This window comes from Octodon degus, unplaced genomic scaffold (genome assembly GCF_000260255.1).
Source record: "Octodon degus isolate 3935 unplaced genomic scaffold, OctDeg1.0 scaffold00100, whole genome shotgun sequence".
In the NCBI taxonomy this organism is placed as follows: domain Eukaryota; kingdom Metazoa; phylum Chordata; class Mammalia; order Rodentia; family Octodontidae; genus Octodon; species Octodon degus.
In genome coordinates this window covers 3,846,903-3,861,843 of record NW_004524676.1, presented here as the reverse complement: position 1 = coordinate 3,861,843, position 14,941 = coordinate 3,846,903, and the positions used below count along the sequence as shown (strand labels likewise).

Here is a 14,941-nt window from a genome sequence, read left to right as displayed (position 1 = left end):
GGGGGGGGGGGAAATGTCACTAAATGAGGCATATAGAACCCCAATTAGCCATAACCGAAATAAACCTACACCCAGACATATACTAAACAGAAATGCAGATCCCAGAAATTCAGCATATAAACAGAATATAAATGCTGTTAAAGGAAAGAAAGAGATCACCCAAGGAGAGGCTGTGGCAGTCACGGCACATTTCTCAATACAAACCTTCAGGTCAGGAACAGCTAACATAGTCCATATGGCCACACTTCCAAGAACCGCATACGGATTTTACACAATCCCAATCAAAATACCAACGGTATTCCTCACACGACGACAGAAAAATATCCTAAAATTCAAATGGAAACAGAAGAACGAGAGCCAGCCTGTATAATGAGAGCAAAACAGGAGACACCACTCACCAGGATTCAAAGATATATTACAAAGCTCTGGTGATAACACCGCATGATATGGCGCGAACACAGACATGCAGATCAAGTCGCCAGAAAAGAAGATGCAGAAACAACCCCAGGCACATTCAGCTATTTGATATTTAATAAAAAGGCCAAAACTATACACTGGAGGAAATACAGTCTCTTTAATGCACAGCACTGGAATAACTGGCTATTTACCATGCAGAAGATTAAATCTAGACCTATATTTTTCACCATGTACTGAACAAAATTGAAATGTTTTAAGATCTAAATATTAAACAGAAACAATCCTCTGGAAAACAAGGGAGGATTAGAGGGATGGAAAGGAGGGCTGGAGAAATGAGGGAAGGGAGAGATCACATTGCAATTGATGTGACAGGTACTACACCATCTATTCATTCTACTTGAAAGCAACAATTTTATTACCAATTGGTTACAAATAAAAGTCAGACAGCTACTTTACAATACCTGTCAAACTGGTAGTAAAGAGTCGTCATTTACCAACTAGTAGCCCGGGGTTTTGGTTGTAGTTACTGCCCCTTTGTCTTGATTTCACTTTCTAGATGTGCTGTATTCCCTCTGCTTACTAGATTTTACACCGTACAGGTTTAGGTCTGGGGTTTGTTGGGTCACAGTGAACTTGTGCTAACAAACACTGGGTCAGTATCTTCCACTGTACCATGAGACCTAGAGAATAAAAAGCCACAAAATTAAATTGTGGCATCTTTAAATTGTTTGGGAAGAAAAGTTAATAAAGACTAGTTAAAATATCAAAGGTAAAATATTGTTCCAATCAAGAGAAAAGAAAAAAAGATTGTATCAGTTCTGACACATGACCTTCCCACAAGTAATACAACTGTTAGTATTTATCAACCTCATTGCCGTGTGAATTTTGATACCAGGTACTGAGATCCGTCAGCACACCAACTTATGGGATGCAAGAACAAGTGGCAGCCATGGGCAGCCCATCTCAGCAAAAGAAAGGCGAAATTTGCTACCAAATGGCTGAAAATTTTTTAAAAGGATGAAAAGGAAAGGAATTTTAGAGAAGTATGAGACCAAGTTAATGAGAGACAAAGAAGACTGTCAGTAACATCAACAAAAGAAAGAACATACAAGTGTAAGTGACACTATCAGAAACTGCGACTAAATTCAACAATGAGAAATGGAAGCTACAAAACCACAGCTTTAGGTCAGCAGGGCATCTGCGGCATACCCATTAATGGCCTGCTCCTTGGACTTCTAAGATCATACAGTGCAGGAATCCTGCAGCTCACTGGCAAAATGTGCTGCCCAGTTACAGGAAAATTCTTCTCAAATGAAAAAGATAAGGAGTTGTGCTGAGGACTCTTAGAATAGTTTGCTGAGTTAACACACCTAAAACATTCAAATAACGGAACTGAACAAAAAAAAGGGATACAGATGAACGTCCATTTTGTATCTGTGTATTCAAAATGGTTAGGATAGATATATAGGTACATTCTCTTAATGAATAGAGGGATTTGTTCTAATGGTGTTTGTAAATAGGATATCATGTCTGCATCTTGTACAGCAATTAACCACTAGGAAGAATGTATGCAATGAATGTATTAATTATTGAAACTGTCTTACCAATTCGGTTTGAAACTGTCTCATTGCTATTTGTTTCTCAATAAAATTATGCGGAAAAAAAGAAAATGTATCAAAGAAGACAATGTTCACATAGTAGTAGGAAGTGTTCATAAAATATGCATGTAAATTCTAGCACAAAATAGAATTTTTTCTCTAATCCAAAATATATGTGATGCCAACTAAAGACTACGAGATACCTGACACAAAACCAAACCAAAACCGGTCAGAACAGCAACGTGGCCATTTCTGGAAATCTTTTGTTTATAATATATATTGAGGCTGGGAAGACACAGGCTCAAATGGAAATGTACTGAGAGGTACAGGGATAGAGAGGGTCTTAGCTACTGCGTCATCGCAAGACCTGACACCTAAGACCCACCTGCTAGACTGATCTTGTTTACTTGGCTCACACTTGGTAGGGATCAGTCCATAGGCAGCTGGCTCCGTGTCAGGCTCACAAGGTAGAGAGGAACAGTAGAGTGAAAACATTCAAGGCAGCAGGAAGGCAGCACAGAAGTCAAGAAAGGAGGCGGCAAATAGACCTGCCAGCCCACGCCCCCACCTCCTCCAAACAGGCTTCGCCTCCCAAATCCCGCTGAGCTGTAGACTCAGCAGCGGACTAATCCCATGATGCAGCCCCGCCCCAACATGTCCCTCCTACGAGCCCATAAGGCTTTAAGATCTGCATATATACCAGAGAGACCACCAAGAGAGCTAGAGAGGAACCTATGATGAGACAAAATGATACAGAAAATGACTTAGCAAGAGGAAGAAAAGTGCAAGAAATCGGCCAACTCTCTTCTCCACATCAAGGCTTTTCCGTGACTAAATTGGCTAGACTGAAATCCATCTCCCGAGTTCTATAGTTAAACAAATTTGGGGAGTTGTATGAATAAACTCTTTAGATAGCCAACTCCCATGTGTGAGAAATGTTCCTTAAAACAAACATAAATCCTACGCGCTTTGCTGTGTTTTCTTCTCAATATTAATGGCAAATGGTCTGCGTCTACCCTCTAGGAAATAATTTTTCTTTCTTATATCTCCCCTCAGGCATTTTCTTTTCCTGGCTGAATAATTGTTCCTCTCTCTGTTTTCATGATTCTAATTTTCTAAACTTTTAATTATCTTTATTGGTTTCCTGTGCATCCTTCGCAAATCCCCCCAAGCCCACCTGGGAGAGATCTAGTAACAAAAGTCATATGAATATGTATAGATCGTCCTCTGCTGCTTGTAGGACATCAAGCAACTGCACAGGCCTTACTGCCTTCGACCGTCACCACTTTCCCATAATACAGGCATTTCAGTCTCCAGATCAATGAGGAAAAGGCACAGAAGGTTTAAACACCTTGGGAGCGTCTTGATAAGACACAAGAAAACAGATGTGCGGGCAGGAGGATGGGCTTCAAAGCACCCCATCTGCACAGCGTAGGGAGGTGGAAGATGTGAAGAGCATGCAGGAGCTGTGAGCTGGGGACTTCGGGCCATGCCAAGGACTTCGACATTTTCATCCATATTGGGCAATGGATGTTTTATGCATACTCATGCAGGATCAGTCTTGTTTAGGTGGAAGGTTTTATCTGCTCTATAGAATGGGATCTGGAGCGAGTGGGAGGGCTTTATGCCAGCAATCTGTGAGGATACTGGGCACCCCTTGCAATGCACCAGGTAATAGCTAGTGAATCTCAAACTGAGGCAGAAGCTACACAACTTGAAGACATTAGCACACATTCGTACTAATGGAAAATGGAAAGGTAACTCATAAAAGAGACTGAAAAGTAGCCAAGAAGCAGAAAGAGAGGGTGAGGCAAGTGGCCCCCCAATGCAGATATATTTTTGCTATGGTTTGAAGATTTATATCCTCGTAAACACTGCAACCTTGATCCTCAAGGTGCTGGTATTAGGATGTGGAGTTTAGGGAAAGTGATTGGATTGTAGGGTGGTGCACTTGGGAATGGCACTGGTGCCTTGCAAAGAGCCTAAGAGAGCCCACTCACCACTCCCACCACCTGAAGGCACAGAGACATGGTGGCTTCTGTGAGTCACAGGTGCTCATCAGACACTGGACCTGTACTTTGACCCTGGACCTCCCCATACCCACAGAAATGAATGTATGCATCATTCTAATTATGCGATCTGCTAGCTACATGGATTATGGACTATTTTATAGCAGCTTAGACGGACTAAGAGAAACAGCCAACTCCAAGACTGGATAGCAACAACAGAGTTGATGTACTGTAGGTCACTGGGGGTCACCCCAGTGGGGTATCTTCCGCAAGGAAGGAGCAGAAGTAAAACCACAGCGAGTTGAGAAGTAAATACTGTGAAATAAAAACTACCCTGTCTAGAAGTTTTATGGTGATGAAGAGAAACAAGGTAGTGACTTGAGGGAAATTTAGGAGGCAGAGAAGGAGTTTTGCTTTGGGGGATGTTATATACAGCAGCGAATCAGCAGAAAGGAGTAAAGCATCCCGAAACATTAGATTTTTATGGGTGAAAACACATCATCACTTGGCAAATGAGGAAGCCTTAGCTAAAAATAGCATGCACACAGCATTAAATATTCCCATGCTATAAAGTATTAGGCATTAATGCATGCAGTACATCTAAGAGACAATTAGGATGTTTAAACAGAATTTATTGTTCTCCGCATGCACATGTATTTATGTATATTTCAAAACCTCTAGTAGCACTGCTCATAGGGAAAAGAACTGACCAGTACTCCAAATGAAAAGAATAAATTCCAATGCTTTTCTATGCAGGATCAGTCACTGTGTATCAATGTCCAACATATTAGCAGGTAATAGAATGCTCGAGATTCCCATCTGGTATGTTTATGGTGCATAAAACAACCCATGTTTTTAGTTCTGGGCTTCCGCATTAGTCTTAGTGCACCTCCATAATATAAAAGCACCTAACATTTTGGATGACCTATTACATGAGATGCAATGATTGAAATGCACTTGGTCACTACCTTGGGAGTCCTGACAACCTCACTCCTTCGTACAGAAAAATCACTCAAATCTCAATACAATTTTAAACAGCCCCCGAAAGCTCCTCCAGCCGGATCTTGCTATTCGCTGCAGTCTATAACTAGCAACCCCATTAATACGCTATGAGATCATCATTCTTAGTGTCCCCACTGCTACATGGCTTGCTCAGCTGTCACTGAGCTGTGGCTTCTGGATCCACGTCAGCCTCCTCACTAATACCCTGCCTGCCCCAGTGACCCATTCAAAGTGTCTGGCCATCTGCTTGTGGCACCACAAAACGCTGTTCCTCAGGCTCCTCGTCACCAACAGGAATTCCAATCAGATTTTAAAATTTTGCTTTATAGAGTTCTAAACCAGCATTCTGCTCACCTCAGCTGCTCATAAATGTTCCATCCAGAGCATCTTTAATTTTATTACTGTAATACATCAGGCTCTCCGTATTTAATCTGAAAAGTTTTGCACTACTACACCATAAATTTGGTTTTAAAAAATTAAATCTTTAAATATCCTACTGTAACAATTTTTTTACAAACCTAAATGATTAAATAGCCACATATGCAAATACTTTCCTCACTAGAAGGAAAAGTGTTCTCTGTGTGACTCTCCCATTCTGATGACAGCAGTGCGAGGGTGTGGGAGTGGCTTACCCCCCAGGGGCTCCTGAGCTGGGGGCTTCATCCCCAATGTGGCCACGCTGAGATCTGAATGAATCCTCAGGAGGGGGTGCGTACTGGAAGGTGATTGGGTTACTGGGGACACTGTCCTTGGAAGGGATTAAGGTAGGTCTTGTGGGACCTTGAATTAGTGCCCAGGAGAGAGGGTGTTATATGAGTTAGCGTGGTCCCTTCCCCATTCTCTGGTTTCCTGCCTCACCAAGTGATCTCTCTTTTGTACATGTCCCCAACATGATGCCATCCACCACAGGGCACAGCCAAGGAAGGCCTCACCAAATCTCAGCAGACATTGGCATGAGCCTTTTGAGTCTCCAAAAGCTATGAGCTCAATAACCTGCTTTCTTTACCAACAACACGGCTTCAAGTACCATATTATATTAATGAAATAGGATAACACAGATGAACAAAGTATGGTGCAAATACTAATCTGTCCCATCAAGCCTCTTGTGACATACCATTTAGAAATAGAACATCACTGAGATCCGCAAGACAGTGATAAAAATAGATGTTCCTCAGTAACCGGAAATCTATTGAAGCATTTTGTGCTGAAGGACTTTCAAAACTAAGAAGAAAACTGCTGATCCCAAGAAAAGACCTATTTCTGTGAAAAGACAGTTGTCTCTCTACTTAAGATCTTTATAGAAAGATAGTAATAACTTTAAATTGTTCTTTTTTTTATAGATAGCCTGAAGTTGACTTTGCCAGTAATCATACCAGAAACCATCAGATTTCTAAGCAGATGGACAAGACCCAGATGTCAAAAGCAAATTAACATGTCATGAGATTGCTCAATCCCCAGAACAACTAAAAGACATTCATAAGATGATGGGCTGGCCATCTGCCAACCATACCTGAGGCAGGAGATGTCCACGATAGGAGGAGAACAAGGAATGGCACGAGGGAAACACCATCCGGAAGCAAGAAAAGAAGAGTTTCTCTATTTACACCTTTAGAGAAATACTTCTCACATCCACGTTTAATATTATTTTGAAGGGCTGTGGAGATAGCTTGGTGGTCTAAACACCTTCCCGGCAAGGACAAGGACCTAGTTCAATCCCTGTTACTGCATGCTGTGCCAGCCCCAGAACCCAAGTATTCCATGCCAGCCACTGAAACCAGGTGTCGTGGCACATGCTTGTAATCCCATCACTGGGGAGGCTGAGACAGGAGGATCACCATGAGTCCGAGCTGATTAGCAAGATCCTGTACCAAATAAATAAATAAATAATTTAAATTTGGAAGGAGTGAATAAGATGCAGTCCTTTCAGCAGTTATGAGACAAAACAACAGCTTACAGGGATACTGAGTGTTACCAGGCACCCAGTTGTTTGTTTCCCAAGAGACTTAGAAAGAAATAGTAGTATAGAGACTGGCCTCCAGCCTTCAAAACTAGCACTTGGCTTCGGCAGCAATCTGAAGAGAATCTATCTCTTCGGGAAGTACTCAGAGTCGACTTCTGTGAAACACAGACTGCAAAGGGCCACCTTTCGATGAGAGCTACACACATCACAAGGACCACAGTCCTCACAGTTGCTTCACTAGGACGCTTTCTCAATTGATAGCGGTGCCCATGTATAAACCCAAATTATCATCAGACACTGCTGGGTTATTATAGAGATAGAAGAAAGAGCGATTAATTAGATGACTCAATTCTTCAATAGTAACAGAAAACCTTCCTCTGTCTCCATCTTCAAAGGCTGGGTATCCCAAGCCAGGGAGATGGTGTCTCCATCTTTCTCTCCTGGGCAATGTGCTGGCCGGATCATGCCGCCGTGGACAACTGTAAGGGCAAGACCTCCAGCGGGCGAGGACAGCTGCTCTCCTGTTCATCATGTGTCCCATGTATGGCAGCCACGCCAAATTTCAATTTTTGGTTTGTATTAATTTTTACTATTCTAATTGTAAATAGTTAGGGAGTCCAATATAATTCCACACACGTAGAAAGTGTATAATGGGCAGACCATGTTAGCATCTCCCTCTCCTTAATATTTCTGTAATTTTTTAAGATTCAATAATTGCATGTATTTACGATGTGCTGGGCAAATTTCAGTACAAGTACACAACATGGAGATTAGAGTGATTATTGTATTTAGCCCTTTACCATTATTTTCTATTTGGATCATGTGAACATCCCTAACTCAGGCATTCAGAATACATATAAGTTACTATGAGCCACAGTCGCTCCACTGTGCTGTAGAATTGGGATTCCTTGCTTCCATCTAATAGACCACCTGCCCCCTTCTCCAGCTGCATTCTCAGCGTGAACTCCGTGCAACCTGATGTCCCAATCCTAATCACTGTATTTACTTATTTTTCTCAATATTGTAGCCAAAGAATTGTCACACAAAAATACAAAAACCTTAAGAACAGTAAGTGCAATAAAGCAAATAAAAATGTTTATGGATACTAGTGGGGCCTCAAGACTGGACTCTCACTAACTTGATGATAGGGGTTTGTGTAGCGTTTGCTGCATGTAGGACAAGGATATATAAAGCACAGACAAATATTCTTTCCTTTCCACTAGCTACCACACTGTAGAAGCAGGCTGATATCTCTGTGTCCCCTCCCAGCAAAAGAAGTTACTAGACTACTAGTGTTAATTAATTAACCAACAATCTTGAAAGATCACACTACTGGTGTAAAGTTGTGGTAGTACATAGACATGAAGCCCTACCACATCCTTTCAGACAAGCAAGATTACTAGATGTTTATAAATTAGGCAATGGGTCTAACAGAGTCACTGGTGCGTAGCAGGAGTGTAAACATTTTTATCTCTGCTCCCCTCTTTTCTCTTTAGTTGAGCACCTCTTATGTACAAAGACTTCCACACCACCATGCAGATGTTCCTCTAATTTTCTGTTTTTGTTATTCAATAGTGAATGAATTTTGAGGAATATCAACATGGATGCCCACAGGATGGATTTTCTCAGTAATGATGGAATTCCTGATATACCTCATAATAGGAATGGGAAGCATTAAATATTGAACGTGAAAGAAAAGATTAAAGTGGATATTCCTATTGATTGATTTATGCTCTTTTATCAACCATCTGGATTTGATCCTTGCACAGGAGATGTCAGAAGTAATTTAAAAAATATTTTCCCCTAATGCATTTCCTTCATCACTCCTTGTGGGGCTTCCTATATAATCAGAAATCCAGCCAAAATAAAAATTTAGGAGCTATTACTATTAATAAATGCCGGCTCCTGGGTAAAGTGCCAAAACGTTTCCAACGGGTCAAACTTTAACCTCAATTCATTTCACTCACTTCTATCCAATTATCAAATGCATGTCGGTCTATCCAAGGTGCACATTTTTAAAGTCTGACACTGACGTGCACCACACAGAGATCAGAACTGGGCAGAAGCCTGTGACTTACGATGATTTATATTCTGTCCCTGGAGCTAAGGCGTAGTGAATGGTTCCAAGTCCTCTTCCCTGTCTCCAGCCCTTTAAATGGAATCAAGCACTGGCACAATATTAATTTGAGAGTTAACTTAGTCTAATTGAATGACAATGCTTTATTACAGTCATGTATCAAGGAAGGCCCACGATACATCATCAGTGACACAGCCAAAAGCGAGCCCCCATGCTTGGCTTTTCATTTTGCTTGATTTTTTACTCATAAACTTTTCAGATGCCACCGTTAGTAGATTAATATATTCTCTTGGTAAATTAACATCACTAAATCTTCCCTGTACTAGCCACAACATTCCTAAATCATGCACAATAACATGCAAACCTGTTCATACTTTCTCAGGGGTACCCTTACACCACAGCCTTGCAGCTAGTGGGGTTTTCAGCGGCCACCCAGTCTGTGGTCCTTCCTCCAGTAAGCATCAGTCCCCTCTCCACTTCCACCCTCTATGACCTCGTCCCTTAGGTGATCGTCTCAATGAGTTAATGACAAGCTTAAAAGACCTAAGTGACACTGTTCAATGACAGAAGATGGTTCTCAGTGATATGGCTGATTTATAGCTCCCTAGAAATTAGTAATGAAAAGGAAACCCCTGCGGTTGTACCAAGAAATCAAATATAATTATCATTGTCTGATTTTCTCAGTAAACATTAAAGCTTGGTTAAGACAAAAGTGTGAGGCTTGTGCTAAGGCCCTTCATCCCCCTTCAGAAGGGTCCTGCACACTGTGATTCTTGTCATATCAACCCTATGAGAACAGAACAAGAAAATACGTGTAAAGTTTGTAAAAAAAAATAAAATAATAATAATAACAAAGTTTTAAAAATTAAAGGAGCATAAAAGTATGATTATAAAATGGATTGATGAAAAATGATAATTAAAATTACCAAAAAGAGAAGACTCTTTGACTTTATACTATGAGGTGCTCGAAACATAAAATTTAATTTGAATAATGTGAAAAATCCCCATGTGTTACTCATTCTTTGGAAAAAACACCCCCTAACACAAGCACCTCTGAGCCACCCCAGATTCTCACAGACCCAGCACCTGGCCACACAGGGTCAAGCCTTACCGTCACTACCCCCTGTCTGCACACCTGCCCCCCTAGCCACTCCCATCATTTTCTAATCTCTAGTCATCCCTTTCAACTGCAACTTAAATGTCATTGTATCAAGGGAATTTTCCTGTCCCAAACCCCACTCCAAGTGAGATCAGGTCAATTCCTATTATACATTTTTATTTTTTTATATATTTACACCATTTGTGATATATAAACTACTTACTGATGTTTATAGCAGTCCCACTCATGACAGCTAAATCTTGGCAGGAGGCTGTATGTCCATCAACATACAAATGGATAAGACAATGTGGTACTTATACACAATAGAATACTCCACTGTAAATAAGAGCAAATTTGATCATTTGTAGGAAGATGGATGCCCTTTGAAAACACAATGTTAAGTAATAAAGAAATAAATCTGATACATAAACTTAAATACTATACAGCTTCTCTCATATCAGAAACCTAAATTGTAATTAAATAGTAATTCCCCCTATCGTAGACCTTCAAAACATTGTGTATTCCTCCTTGTTGCAGTTTAGGGAAATTATAATCACTAAAACATTTGGTTGTAACATATGGTCTATGTGCTGCATGTTCTACGGCTACGTTGGGGTCCATCCTGTCAATACCCACTAGTGGAAGAAGGAATAAGCAGTCCTTTGTGCCTGTGCATGAGTACTGCAGAAGCTCTTCCGCCACCACCCGTAACAGTGTCTGGTTTCTCAGCATAGGGCTGCCTTTGATTGATTCTTTTATTTTTTGTTCCACTAGGTTGGCTTCACCAATGGCAGTCTCACTACCACACCTGGGACAGGAGACGACGCCAGGGTCAGGCCTCTGGGTGCTCCCCAGGTTGTAACAAAGGCCATTTCATCTGCGTAAGGCAGCACTGCAGCACGCCCTCTCCCACCTCCTCCGTGAGGTGTGATCTCACTGCACGCCACTCAGGAAGCCTCCTGGCCGAGGTCTCAGGAGTACTGCGTACTCCACGCAGTACGCGCACCGCTGTGCCCAGCACACCTGATCAGGCCTCTGCTTTGTGAAAGCGGCGTTCCTGTCAGAGAGCGTGAGGGAAAGCACACCTGGAGAAGTCCTATGACCTTACCAGTGTGCGCAGAGTCTAGAACACAATAAGTGCCTACAGAAAGCTGCGTATTTCTTCCCACGCAGGATAAGAGCACGGCATTTCTATATTTAGCTCCATGTCCTTTTATTATACACAGCAGTTTGCACACACCAGATTCTTCCCTGCAATTAGCCTGACTGCGCTTTTCTACCATGAAACACGCTCTCTCGTGTTCCAAGATGAGGTATCCGAATGGAGCACCACCGTGTCACTTAGGATGGCTCCATCTTTGCCCCCTCACACCTCCCCATCTCCTGGCTTCGCCTTCCCAGGCCTACCAAAGGCACCGGAAAACGTGCGTAGTGTGCCTGCAATGCGCAGTTAACCTATCCCGAATAGATGGCTGCAACACAGCCTGAGTAAGAACTGATGCTTGGACTGCATTTATCAGGCTCTTTTTCCCCAGGCTAACAGGGAAAACAAATGGGAAACATGCAATTTTCAATTGCTTCTGTTTTTATACCCCAGCTTCTCTTGAATAAAGATGACATATACACTCCTGTTCTTTCTGAAGCGTTGAATTTTTAAAAGGATGCAAAGCTGATTGTACTCTGCCCTCTATTGTGCCAATGGCCTGTGCAGTGTTGGGAACGAGAAAGTCTCCCTTTCTGACCCTCACATCAATCCGTGGACACTGCCAAACCTGGCATTTCATTGTCCCTTCCTCAGTGGCACACTGTAAACAGAAACACTATTGTGATAAATTGTTCTTTGAAGTTTGACATTGTATAAATTGCAGTATGTACTCTATTTTATTAAACAGTAAAATGCAGCAGGCTTCCTATCAGGAGGCCAACCTGCAGTACTTTGTTCTCCGAAGAAATGAGACTTAGGTTGGCAAGCTAGGCAAGAGGCCTCATCGGAGCCATTCTGCCAGCAAGTAAGTCACCGAGTCCTTTGCCTAGGATGCACTGTGTCATTTATCCTGATCGGTGTAACATACGTCTTAACACAGAGGGGTCATTGCACTCCATCTCTGCGTGAGCTTGTGCCTGCACTCAGAAAAAGGGAACACAAATCAGACATTGCTACATAAACAAAGATGACAAAGGGAACAAGCAAAGAAGGATTCAAGTGCCTCCTTCTCTTTTAAAGGTGTTTGTGTCAATTACAGCGTCTGAATGTCTGAACATGTCATGCTTAATATACTGTATGGATGGAAGCAGTAATAAAGTAGTCATGAGCTTAGAGCTTCATTGTGTAGGTGCTGGGTAAACACATGAATGAAAGTAAGCATTGCTGATTAGAATTATATTGATAGGCTATTCTATGAGTAACCATAGCTGATCAAGCAGACACTCTAGAACAAGGGTTACAAACTACAACTCTTTGAAGTAACTATTAAAATTAATCGTGGTACCTCAGTTCGCAAATGTGTATCTTTCCATGAATCTGGTCATAAACAGAAATGGATGAGAAATGAATCAAATTCAAATTCGAAGGTTACGTTTAATGTTGACCCTATGGGGAAATCTGATTCTATTCTCATCCAATTTGATTTGAAATCAGAACCATGGAAAGAATTAAGTCTGTGAACCTGGGTACCCCTGTAGTTGCACTGCCATGGGACTGATTTGCTTTACGGCAGCAGAACTGAGTTGCCGCAATGGGAACCGATGGCCCATCAAGCCTAAAATGTTTGCTGTCTTCACAGAAGAAGTTTGCTGGTCCCTACTTGAAAAGGTTAGAAGAAGAAAAGGCTTCCTAGGCACTGCCCTGGCCAAGAAAGGCTTGGAGAATGAGGAGAAACCAGTGAGGAAGAGAATGCAGGAAGAGCACAGTGACATTAACTGTGACCTGTCCCTTCACAGGGGTACACATGGAAGTCAGCAAACAGAGGGCAAAATCCCACCTCGGGGCTGAGTGGTGCCAACAAGCAGGCCTGTAGCTGGATAGAACAGAAACGGGAAAGAAGGAGGAAGCATGCCCACATGGATGGGCTCCAGTCTCCCGGGCAGAGCATCCTCTGCTGCCACTGCCTGTGGACCTTGGACTCCACATCTTCAGTTTCCTTGGCCTCCCGCATGGGCGTGCACCTGTAACTCTCTACAGAGCTTCCAGGTCTCTGCTTGGCCTGCTGCTTCTTCCTTGATCCCTGTTGTCAAGTGACTGCCATCTTCTGGATCTAAGCAGCTACTCAGATCACCCGGCTCTTCAACAAGCAGATAGGCACTATGAATGATGCTGCCTTCTCCTGTAGGGGTACCTAATAACCCCTTTGAATAACTATACACACATTTTCCATCAGTTCTGTTCCTCTAGAGAGTTTTAACTGACACAAACACTGCCAGCTAGGAGAACCAACCACATGAGCTGAAGCCCAGAGGTGGGAATCTACGGAGCATGGTGGTACATGAGCCAAGCTGGCTGCAGGAGGTGGCAGAGTTCAGACTAGATCAGGCAGGTACTTCTGAGTTTGATACAAGACTGACCCCAAGCATCTAATTCCAAATGAAGAAATAAGAACTTTCTTTAGTCACCCAGAAGACTTTTGGGGCAGTGCTGGTTGTGTTCAGGAGGCAGGTAAAACAATAAAATATATGGTTTAGAAAATATTACCATTTTTCATTTCAATAACACAGTCATTCTATCTAACTAGATAGTTTACTGCAGAGCAAAGATTGTCAAAGAGCTTTCTGTACCATCTCTATAAATCTAGGCTTCCTTTTTATTAACTTCAAAGAACATTTAACATCGTTATTTATAGTTCCTTACGCACCACACACTTGTGTCCCTTGTATCTGTGATCCATATTTTCTTCACATTTAATACTTGAAGAATCAAAGCCTAAGTGGCAACAGGGAACAAGGATGGCCTTTGACCCTGTCCCTTTTGATGTACAGGGCACACAGGTGCTGTCATTTTGATTTGCCCACAGGTTAAAGCTTAAAGGCAGTACAGAAAGTGCAGTCCTCGGAAGAGCTGAATACACCAGGGCGAGCTCCCAGGCAAATGGCTTTTGATATTCTTCCTGCTGGCTGTTGGCTATTCCAGTCCACCTGCGAGCAACAGTTCAGCCTACAAAGGGCAAGTCTGTGCAAGTGCACAGCAACAGCTGTCACACTGCCCATCTGCACAAACAAAGTGTGCTGTCCGGGCCCCTCTAAAGGGTCTGGGTAAATTCCACATAGAATTATAGGCTCCATGATAGGTATATTTCTAGAACACTCCAGACCCTTCGAAGGAAGACTCCTCAGATCTTCAGATTACCCTAGAGCCAAATTCACCTCTCAGAGTCATCCATGACCAGATTATTTCTTTTCTTCCCATTATTTTTTTATTAATTTTATTGAGAAACAAATAGCAATGAGACAGCTCCAAAACCGATTAGTAGAACAGTTTCAATAATTAATACATTGCATATTGCTGTCTTTGTAGTGGTTATTCATAGTATAACATGCAGACATGACATCCTGTCCAAACACTATTAGTACAAATGTTTCTTCTCATTGAATTAAGAGAAAGTAGCTTTTTACACAATGGAGTTATATTCAGCTATTAAGAATAATAAACTCCAAGCCTTTATATTGAAGTGGATGACACTTGAACATATACTCATAAGTGAAATAAACCAGACACACATGTGTAAATATCATATAGTCTCCCTAGTATAAGAACTCAAAAGAAGAAATACAAATAGAAAGATATAA

The 14,941-nt window shown here is 41.9% G+C and overlaps 1 protein-coding gene across 3 annotated transcripts in view; it reads right to left on the bottom strand.

Annotated features, from left to right (window-relative positions):
* Tmem117 (transmembrane protein 117) overlaps positions 1-14,941 on the bottom strand; it is a 533,134-nt gene that overhangs the window by 273,559 nt on the left and 244,634 nt on the right. The window contains exon 1 of one of the 3 annotated variants that reach the window (XM_023723616.1): positions 9,065-9,092. The exons of the other annotated variants lie outside the window; for them this stretch is intronic. The gene's annotated coding sequence lies outside the window, so the exon portion shown is untranslated. Of the gene's footprint in view, positions 1-9,064; positions 9,093-14,941 lie in introns of those variants that run through there. 3 annotated transcript variants of the gene reach the window in all.